Source organism: Stenella coeruleoalba, assembly GCF_951394435.1.
Source record: "Stenella coeruleoalba genome assembly, contig: scaffold_48, whole genome shotgun sequence".
Taxonomy (NCBI): domain Eukaryota; kingdom Metazoa; phylum Chordata; class Mammalia; order Artiodactyla; family Delphinidae; genus Stenella; species Stenella coeruleoalba.
The window spans coordinates 1671921-1682190 of record NW_027646083.1 but is presented as its reverse complement, the minus strand read 5'-3'; the positions used below and the strand labels follow the sequence as shown (position 1 = coordinate 1682190).

At 43.9% G+C, this 10270-nt stretch overlaps 1 long non-coding RNA gene across 1 annotated transcript; it reads right to left on the bottom strand.

Annotated features, from left to right (window-relative positions):
* Positions 1-872: 872 nt before the first annotated feature.
* LOC307181354 lies at positions 873-1839 on the bottom strand. Its single transcript, XR_013826535.1, has 3 exons — positions 1779-1839; positions 1558-1654; positions 873-999 (listed from the first exon to the last, which is right to left on the bottom strand). It is a non-coding gene; the product is annotated as an uncharacterized lncRNA (long non-coding RNA).
* Between the last annotated feature and the right edge of the window lie 8431 nt (positions 1840-10270).

Genomic DNA, 10270 nt, shown 5'->3' with positions numbered 1-10270 from the left:
AGACGCTTTACTTACACTCTCCCGACTTGGAGAGTCAGTCCGTTTAACCTCCTGTTTGGCCCAGTTTGCAATTTCTGCGGAAGATGAACAGGAATAGGGAGAACCAATGAGAGACTAGCTGGAGGTGTCTGGACGGGAAAATTTAACTCTCATTTCCCTCCAGGAAGAGGAATTAACCAAAGGCTCAGCGTGCCGTGCCGGAACCAGATTAGGGCCTGAAGCCATCCTGCCGTGTTGCCGCCAGGTCACAAGAAAGCGAGTTGAAGAAAGGAGCTCAGGGGCACTGTAATTCACAAACCTGCAGAGTTATAAATGACAGCTATCGTCCAAAAATATACTGAAGTAAGGCTGCCAAGAGGACTTGAAAGCGGGGCAGAATTGCAAGAAACCGATTTCAGGAGGTAGACTGGAATTGCATTGAAAGCATAGGAAAAGAGGCAGAATGTCCACAATAATGCACTTGGCCAAAAAGTGCGTATGCGTTTTTTCCTGAATGTATTCAGGAAAAAACGCATACGCCCCTTTTTGGCCAACCAAGCCAGCTTGCAAAGGAAATCTGCACTACAATGAAGTCTCACATCTCCCCGGTCAAAAGGGCCAAATGAAAAAAGTGTAAAATCCAGAAAGGCAGGACAGGCCATGGAGAACTGGGAGCTTTGTTATGCTGATGGGCGGGATGTAAATTGCCAACAGACACTCCGGAGAAGTGTATGGTGTTTCCTGAAACATCTAAAAAACAAAGCAACAGAGCCTAGGGCACTTCCACTTATGGTCCTATAGCTTAGGGAAATTAAAATCAAAAAGACACAGCCACCCCAAAGTTTTGAATGGCTCTGTTTACAAGAACCTCGTTTACAGTACAAGTTCAACATCGCAGAAAGTGAAAAATGGATAAAGAAGTTGTGGTATTTATGTATAAAGCAATATCACTCAGCAAAGAAATCTATGTCATCAGGCCCTTAGCAGCACAATGAGTGGATTCAGGTACGATGATTCTACCTGAAATAAGTCACACAGAAAAAGAAACATCATAAGATATCACTAATACACGGAATGTAAACTTGGCTACACAGGAACTGAATTACAGAACAGAAGAGGGTCTCAAATTTAGAAAACCAACTTATGCTTGCTGAAGGGTAAAGGTGAGTTGGGTTGCTGCATAAAACCAGAGATCGAAATGAGCACAGATAAAGTTCCTTAAGCCAAATATGGAATAGACAAGAGCTACTCCTTGCTCAACGAAATGGACTCAACACCGCATATTAAACACCTAAGAATGTACCTGACTAGTAAGTATCTTAAAACCTATGGATTGCTATGTCTCCGAAAGAGAATCAAGCATGTGTACAGGGGCATAAACGCAGCATTGATAGAATTGGAGAGGTTTGGTGAGCAAATGAAGACCCTATGAAGTCATATTGCATGGTACCCATTCCACGGGTTTCAACTACCCAGGTTTAAGGTATTCTTCCTTCAGCTAAAACATGCATGTGGAACCTAGAGTATGATCAACCATGTGATCGGGAGACGTGTTCAAATATGTCTCAGTTTTCGTACCTGGTACTCGGGTGCAACATTCCAGATGCTTTACTAACACTCTCCCGACTTGGAGAGTCAGTCCCTTTAACCTCCTGTTTGGCCCAGTTTGCAATTTCTGCGGAAGATGAACAGGAATAGCGAGAACCAATGAGAGACTAGCTGGAGGTGTCTGGACGGGCATATTTAACTCTCATTTCCCACCAGGAAGAGGAAATAACCAAAGGCTCAGCGTGCCTTGCCGGACAAGATTAGGGCCTGAAGCCATCCTGCGGTGTTGCGGCCAGCTCACAAGAAAGCGAGTTGAAGAAAGGAGCTCGGGGCACTGTAATTCACAAACCTGCAGAGTTATAAATGGCAGCTATCGTCCAAAAATATACTGAAGTAAGGCTGCCAAGAGGACTTGAAAGCGGGGCAGAATTGCAGGAAACCGATTTCTGGAGGTAGACTGGAATTGCATTGAAAGCATAGGAAAAGAGGCAGAGCGTCCACAATGATGCACTTGGCCAAAAAGGGCATATGCGTTTTTTCCTGAATATATTCAGTTAAAAACGCATACACACTTTTTGGCCAACCAAGCAAGCTTGCAAAGGAAATCTGCACTACAATGAAGTCTCACTTCCCCCTGGTGAAACAGGCCATCTGACAAAAGCATAAAATCCAGAAAGGCAGGAGAGGCCATGGAGAACTGGGAGCCTTGTTATGCTGATGGGCGGGATGTAAATTGCCAACAGACACTGGGGAGAAGTGTATGGTGTTTCCTGAAACATCTAAAAAACAAAGCAACAGAGCCTAGGGCACTTCCACTTATGGTCCTATAGCTTAGGGAAATTAAAATCAAAAAGACACAGCCACCCCAAAGTTTGGGACGCCTCTGTTTACAAGAACCTCGTTTACCGTACAAGTTCAACATCGCAGAAAGTGAAAAATGGATAAAGAACTTGTGGTATTTACTTACAAAGCAATATCACTCAGCAATGAAATCTATGTCATCAGGCCCTTAGCAGCACAATGAGTGGATTCAGGTACGATGATTCTAACTGAAATAAGTCACACAGAAAAAGAAACATCATAAGATATCAGTAATACACGGAATGTAAACTTGGCTACACAGGAACTGAATTCCAAAACAGAACAGGGTCTTAAATTTAGAAAACCAACTTATGCTTGCTTAAGGGGAAAGGTGAGTTGGGGTGCTGCATAAAACCAGAGATTGAAATGAGCACAGATAAAGTTCCTTAAGCCAAATATGGAATAGACAAGAGCTACTCCTTGCTCAACGAAATGGACTCAACACCGCATATTAAACGCCTAAGAATGTACCTGACTAGTAAGTATCTTAAAACCTATGGATTGCTATGTCTCCAAAAGAGAATCAAGCGTGTGTACAGGGGCATAAACGCAGCAGTGATAGGATTGGAGATGTTCGGTGAGCAAATGAAGACCCTTTGAAGTCATATTGCATGGTACCCATTCCACGGGTCTCAACACTCCAGGTTTAAGGTATTCTTCCTTCAGCTAAAACATGCATGTGGAACCTAGAGTATGATCAACCATGTGATCGGGAGACGTGTTCAAATATGTCTCAGTTTTCGTACCCTGGTACTCGGGTGCAACATTCCAGACGCTTTACTAACACTCTCCCCACTTGGAGAGTCAGCGCCTTTAACCTCCTGTTTGGCCCAGTTTGCAATTTCTGCGGAAGATGAACAGGAATAGCGAGAACCAATGAGAGACTAGCTGGAGGTGTCTGGACGGGCAAATTTAACTCTCATTCCCCACCAGGAAGAGCAATTAACCAAAGGCTCAGCGTGCCGTGCCGGAACCAGATTAGGGCCTGAAGCCATCCTGTGGTGTTGCGGCCAGCTCAAAAGAAAGCGAGTTGAAGAAAGGAGCTCAGGGGCACTGTAATTCACAAACCTGCAGAGTTATAAATGACAGCTATCGTCCAAAAATATACTGAAGTAAGGCTGCCAAGAGGATTTGAAAGCGGGGCAGAATTGCAGGAAACCGATTTCAGGAGGTAGACTGGAATTGCATTGAAAGCATAGGAAAAGAGGCAGAACGTCCACAATGATGCACTTGGCCAAAAAGGGCGTATGCCTTTTTTCCTCAGGAAAAAACGCATACACCCTTTTTGGCCAACCAAGCAAGCTTGCAAAGGAAATCTGCACTACAATGAAGTCTCACTTCCCCCCGGTCAAAAGGGCCATCTGAAAAAAGTGTAAAATAATGAAAGGCAGGACAGGCCATGGAGAACTGGGAGCCTTGTTATGCTGATGGGCGGGATGTAAATTGCCAACAGACACTCGGGAGAAGTGTATGGTGTTTCCTGAAACATCTAAGAAACAAAGCAACAGAGCCTAGGGCACTTCCACTTATGGTCCTATAGCTTAGGGAAATTAAAATCAAAAAGACACAGCCACCCCAAAGTTTGGAACGGCTCTGTTTACAAGAACCTCATTTACAGAACAAGTTCAACATCACAGAAAGTGAAAAATGGATAAAGAAATTGTGGTATTTACTTACAAAGCAATATCACTCAGCAATGAAATCTATGTCATCAGGCCCTTAGCAGCACAATGAGTGGATTCAGGTATGATGATTCTAATTGAAATAAGTCACACAGAAAAAGAAACATCATAAGATATCACTAATACACGGAATGTAAACTTGGCTACACAGGAACTGAATTACAGAACAGAACAGGGTCTCAAATTTAGAAAAGCAACTTATGCTTGCTTAAGGGTAAAGGTGAGTTGGGGTGCTGCATAAAACCAGAGATTGAAATAAGCACAGATAAAGTTCTTTAAGCCAAATATGGAATAGAAAAGAGCTACTCCTTGCTCAACGAAATGGACTCAACACCGCATATTAAACGCCTAAGAATGTACCTGACTAGTAAGTATCTTAAAACCTATGGATTGCTATGTCTCCAAAAGAGAATCAAGCGTGTGTACAGGGGCATAAACGCAGCAGTGATAGGATTGGAGAGGTTCGGTGAGCAAATGAAGACCCTTTGAAGTCATATTGCATGGTACCCATTCCACGGGTCTCAACACTCCAGGTTTAAGGTATTCTTCCTTCAGCTAAAACATGCATGTGGAACCCAGAGTATGATCAACCATGTGATCGGGAGACGTGTTCAAATATATCTCAGTTTTCGTACCCTGGTACTCGGGTGAAACATTCCAGACGCTTTACTAACACTCTCCCCATTTGGAGAGTCAGCGCCTTTAACCTCCTGTTTGGCCCAGTTTGCAATTTTTGCGGAAGATGAACAGGAATAGCGAGAACCAATGAGAGACTAGCTGGAGGTGTCTGGACGGGCAAATTTAACTCTCATTTCCCACCAGGAAGAACAATTAACCAAAGGCTCAGCGTGCCGTGCCGGAACCAGATTAGGGCCTGAAGCCATCCTGCGGTGTTGCGGCCAGCTCAAAAGAAAGCGAGTTGAAGAAAGGAGCTCAGGGGAAGTGTAATTCACAAACCTGCAGAGTTATAAATGACAGCTATCGTCCAAAAATATACTGAAGTAAGGCTGCCAAGAGGACTTGAAAGCGGGGCAGAATTGCAGGAAACCGATTTCAGGAGGTAGACTGGAATTGCATTGAAAGCATAGGAAAAGAGGCAGAGCGTCCACAATGATGCACTTGGCCAAAAAGTGCGTATGCGTTTTTTCCTGAATATATTCAGGAAAAAACGCATACGCCCTTTTTGGCCAACCAAGCAAGCTTGCAAAGGAAATCTGCACTACAATGAAGTCTCACTTCCCCCCGGTCAAAAGGGCCATCTGAAAAAAGTGTAAAATCATGAAAGGCAGGACAGGCCATGGAGAACTGGGATCCTTGTTATGCTGATGGGTGGGCTGTAAATTGCCAACAGACATTCGGGAGAAGTGTATGGTGTTTTTGAAACATCTAAAAAACAAAGCAACAGAGCCTAGGGCACTTCCACTTATGGTCCTATAGCTTAGGGAAATTAAAATCAAAAAGACACAGCCACCCCAAAGTTTGGGACGCCTCTGTTTACAAGAACCTCGTTTACTGTACAAGTTCAATATCACAGAAAGTGAAAAATGGATAAAGAACTTGTGGTACATACGTACAATGCAGTATCACTCAGCAATGAAATCTATGTCATCAGGCCCGTAGCAGCATAATGAGTGGATTCAGGTACGATGATTCTAACTGAAATAAGTCACACAGAAAAAGAAACATCATAAGACATCACTAATACACGGAATGTAAACTTGGCTACACAGGAACTGAATTAGAGAACAGAACAGGGTCTCAAATTTAGAAAACCAACTTATGCTTGCTTAAGGGGAAAGGTGAGTTGTGGTGCTGCATAAAACCAGAGATTGAAATGAGCACAGATAAAGTTCCTTATGCCAAATATGGAATAGACAAGAGCTACTCCTTGCTCAACGAAATGGACTCAACACCCCATATTAAACGCCTAAGAATGTACCTGACTAGTAAGTATCTTAAAACCTATGGATTGCTATGTCTCCAAAAGAGAATCAAGCGTGTGTACACGGGCATAAACGCAGCAGTGATAGGATTGGAGAGGTTCGGTGAGCAAATGAAGACCCTTTGAAGTCATATTGCATGGTACCCATTACACGGGTCTCAACTCTCCAGGTTTAAGGTATTCTTCCTTCAGCTAAAACATGCATGTGGAACCCAGAGTATGATCAACCGTGTGAACGGGAGACGTTTTCAAATATGTCTCACTTTTCCTCCCCGTGTACTCGGGTGCAACATTCCAGACGCTTTACTAACACTCTTCCCACTTGGAAAGTCACCACCTTTAACCTCCTGTTTGGCCCAGTTTGCAATTTCTGCGGAAGATGAACAGGAATAGGGAGAACCAATGAGAGACTAGCTGGAGGTGTCTGGACGGGCAAATTTAACTCTCATTTCCCACCAGGAAGAGGAAATAACCAAAGGCTCAGCGTGCCGTGCCGGAACCAGATTAGGGCCTGAAGCCATCCTGCGGTGTTGCGGCCAGCTCACAAGAAAGCGAGTTGAAGAAAGGAGCTCAGGGGCACTGTAATTCACAAACCTGCAGAGTTATAAATGACAGCTATCGTCCAAAAATATACTGAAGTAAGGCTGCCAAGAGGACTTGAAAGCGGGGCAGAATTGCAGGAAACCGATTTCAGGAGGTAGACTGGAATTGCATTGAAAGCATAGGAAAAGAGGCAGAGCGTCCACAATGATGCACTTGGCCAAAAAGGGCGTATGCGTTTTTTCCTGAATATATTCAGGAAAAAACGCATACGCCCTTTTTGGCCAACCAAGCAAGCTTGCAAAGGAAATCTGCACTACAATGAAGTCTCACTTCCCCCCGGTCAAAAGGGGCATCTGAAAAAAGTGTAAAATCATGAAAGGCAGGACAGGCCATGGAGAACTGGGATCCTTGTTATGCTGATGGGTGGGCTGTAAATTGCCAACAGACATTCGGGAGAAGTGTATGGTGTTTTTGAAACATCTAAAAAACAAAGCAACAGAGCCTAGGGCACTTCCACTTATGGTCCTATAGCTTAGGGAAATTAAAATCAAAAAGACACAGCCACCCCAAATTTTGGGACGCCTCTGTTTACAAGAACCTCGTTTACTGTACAAGTTCAATATCACAGAAAGTGAAAAATGGATAAAGAACTTGTGGTACATACGTACAATGCAGTATCACTCAGCAATGAAATCTATGTCATCAGGCCCGTAGCAGCATAATGAGTGGATTCAGGTACGATGATTCTAACTGAAATAAGTCACACAGAAATAGAAACATCATAAGACATCACTAATACACGGAATGTAAACTTGGCTACAAAGGAACTGAATTAGAGAACAGAACAGGGTCTCAAATTTAGAAAACCAACTTATGCTTGCTTAAGGGGAAAGGTGAGTTGTGGTGCTGCATAAAACCAGAGATTGAAATGAGCACAGATAAAGTTCCTTATGCCAAATATGGAATAGACAAGAGCTACTCCTTGCTCAACGAAATGGACTCAACACCCCATATTAAACGCCTAAGAATGTACCTGACTAGTAAGTATCTTAAAACCTATGGATTGCTATGTCTCCAAAAGAGAATCAAGCGTGTGTACACGGGCATAAACGCAGCAGTGATAGGATTGGAGAGGTTCGGTGAGCAAATGAAGACCCTTTGAAGTCATATTGCATGGTACCCATTACACGGGTCTCAACTCTCCAGGTTTAAGGTATTCTTCCTTCAGCTAAAACATGCATGTGGAACCCAGAGTATGATCAACCGTGTGAACGGGAGACGTGTTCAAATATGTCTCACTTTTCCTCCCCTTGTACTCGGGTGCAACATTCCAGACGCTTTACTAACACTCTTCCCACTTGGAAAGTCAGCGCCTTTAACCTCCTGTTTGGCCCAGTTTGCAATTTCTGCGGAAGATGAACAGGAATAGGGAGAACCAATGAGAGACTAGCTGGAGGTGTCTGGACGGGCAAATTTAACTCTCATTTCCCACCAGGAAGAGGAAATAACCAAAGGCTCAGCGTGCCGTGCCGGAACCAGATTAGGGCCTGAAGCCATCCTGCGGTGTTGCGGCCAGCTCACAAGAAAGCGAGTTGAAGAGAGGAGCTCAGGGGCACTGTAATTCACAAACCTGCAGAGTTATAAATGACAGCTATCGTCCAAAAATATACTGAAGTAAGGCTGCCAAGAGGACTTGAAAGCGGGGCAGAATTGCAGGAAACCGATTTCAGGAGGTAGACTGGAATTGCATTGAAAGCATAGGAAAAGAGGCAGAGCGTCCACAATGATGCACTTGGCCAAAAAGGGCATATGCGTTTTTTCCTGAATATATTCAGGAAAAAACGCATACGCCCTTTTTGGCCAACCAAGCAAGCTTGCAAAGGAAATCTGCACTACAATGAAGTCTCACTTCCCCCCGGTCAAAAGGGCCATATGAAAAAAGTGTAAAATCCAGAAAAGCAGGAGAGGCCATGGAGAACTGGGAGCCTTGTTATGCTGATGGGCGGGATGTAAATTGCCAACAGACACTCGGGAGAAGTGTATGGTGTTTCCTGAAACATCTAAAAAACAAAGCAACAGAGCCTAGGGCACTTCCACTTATGGTCCTATAGCTTAGGGAAATTAAAATCAAAAAGACACAGCGTCCCCAAAGCTTGGGACACCTCTGTTTACAAGAACCTCGTTTACAGTACAAGTTCAACATCGCAGAAAGTGAAAAATGGATAAAGAACTTGTGGTATTTGCTTACAAAGCAATATCACTCAGCAATGAAATCTATGTCATCAGGCCCGTAGCAGCATAATGAGTGGATTCAGGTACGATGATTCTAACTGAAATAAGTCACACAGAAAAAGAAACATCATAAGATATCAGTAATACACAGAATGTAAACTTGGCTACACAGGAACTGAATTCCAAAACAGAACAGGGTCTCAAATTTAGAAAACCAACTTATGCTTGCTTAAGGGGAAAGGTGAGTTGGGGTGCTGCATAAAACCAGAGATTGAAATGAGCACAGATAAAGTTCCTTAAGCCAAATATGGAATAGACAAGAGCTACTCCTTGCTCAACGAAATGGACTCAACACGCCATATTAAACGCCTAAGAATGTACCTGACTAGTAAGTATCTTAAAACCTATGGATTGCTATGTCTCCAAAAGAGAATCAAGCGTGTGTACAGGGGAATAAACGCAGCAGTGATAGGATTGGAGATGTTCGGTGAGCAAATGAAGACCCTTTGAAGTCATATTGCATGGTACCCATTCCACGGGTCTCAACACTCCAGGTTTAAGGTATTCTTCCTTCAGCTAAAACATGCATGTGGAACCTAGAGTATGATCAACCATGTGATCGGGAGACGTGTTCAAATATGTCTCAGTTTTCGTACCCTGGTACTCGGGTGCAACATTCCAGACGCTTTACTAACACTCTCCCCACTTGGAGAGTCAGCCCCTTTAACCTCCTGTTTGGCCCAGTTTGCAATTTCTGTGGAAGATGAACAGGAATAGCGAGAACCAATGAGAGACTAGCTGGAGGTGTCTGGACGGGCAAATTTAACTCTCATTTCCCACCAGGAAGAGCAATTAACCAAAGGCTCAGCGTGCCGTGCCGGAACCAGATTAGGGCCTGAAGCCATCCTGCGGTGTTGCGGCCAGCTCAAAAGAAAGCGAGTTGAAGAAAGGGGCTCAGGGGCACTGTAATTCACAAACCTGCAGAGTTATAAATGACAGCTATCGTCCAAAAATAGACTGAAGTAAGGCTGCCAAGAGGACTTGAAAGCGGGGCAGAATTGCAGGAAACCGATTTCAGGAGGTAGACTGGAATTGCATTGAAAGCATAGGAAAAGAGGCAGAACGTCCACAATGATGCACTTGGCCAAAAAGGGTGTATGCCTTTTTTCCTCAGGAAAAAACGCATACGCCCTTTTTGGCCAACCAAGCAAGCTTGCAAAGGAAATCGGCACTAAAATGAAGTCTCACTTCCCCCCGGTCAAAAGGGCCATCTGAAAAAAGTGTAAAATAATGAAAGGCAGGACAGGCCATGGAGAACTGGGAGCCTTGTTATGCTGATGGGCGGGATGTAAATTGCCAACAACCACTCAGGAGAAGTGTATGGTGTTTCCTGAAACATCTAAAAAACAAAGCAACAGAGCCTAGGGCACTTCCACTTATGGTCCTATAACTTAGGGAAATTAAAATCAAAAAGACACAGCCA